Raw genomic sequence first — 778 nt, forward strand, 5'->3', positions numbered from 1 at the left:
GATAGACACATGTTAGCAGCCGTGTACTTAATTGAAATATTAATTAAAATCATGCAAGCAATTATTTGAGCTCCAAAACTATTGAACAACTCAATGGGGAATCGTTTAGCAAATAAGTAGCGAGGAAAGGGACAGTAGGGCTTCTCCTAGCCAAGTAACAATTAAAAGTAAAAAACCGGCCAAGTGCGAGTCGGACTCTGCGAGGGATCCGTACTTTTCTAATATTTGTTGTTTTAGCGGCAACAGAAATACATCATCTGTGAAAATTTCAACTGTCTAGCTATCACGGTTCATGAGATACAACCTGGTGACAGACAGACAGACGGACTGATGGACAGACGGACGGACGGACAGACGGACAGACGGACAGACGGACAGCGGAGTCTTAGTAATAGGGTCCCGTTTTTACCCTGTGGGTACGGAACCTTTAAAAGTGGAAAAAAAATCACTGTCTTGGGTGGGACTTAAACCCACGAGTCCCACGACCACCGGAACGCTAGCCCGGTGCTCTTCCATCTGAGCTACCAAGACCTTACGCAAGACAGCGAATATTTTCACCATATATGAGCCTTAGGGAGCTTGATATCATTGTTCGCAGATGTTTCTTCTTGATACCAAATTAATCAAGTAACAATTGTTAATAGACAACGCCGAAAGAAACTTAAATAATTTGTGTTGTTATCACAGGGCGGACACGCTATACATCAAAAATCACTTGCGTTTCTGTGTGAACGGCACGTCTGTACATACACGCGTCATGCGTCATTGTGTGAGTAAG

The 778-nt window shown here is 43.3% G+C and overlaps 1 non-coding gene across 1 annotated transcript; it reads right to left on the bottom strand.

The window, feature by feature from the left end:
• Positions 1–449: 449 nt before the first annotated feature.
• Positions 450–531, bottom strand: Trnaa-agc (transfer RNA alanine (anticodon AGC)). The gene has a single exon. It is a non-coding gene; the product is annotated as a tRNA-Ala (tRNA).
• Positions 532–778: the final 247 nt, after the last annotated feature.

The sequence above is a fragment of the Cydia strobilella genome, chromosome 23 (assembly GCF_947568885.1).
Source record: "Cydia strobilella chromosome 23, ilCydStro3.1, whole genome shotgun sequence".
Lineage (NCBI taxonomy): Eukaryota > Metazoa > Arthropoda > Insecta > Lepidoptera > Tortricidae > Cydia > Cydia strobilella.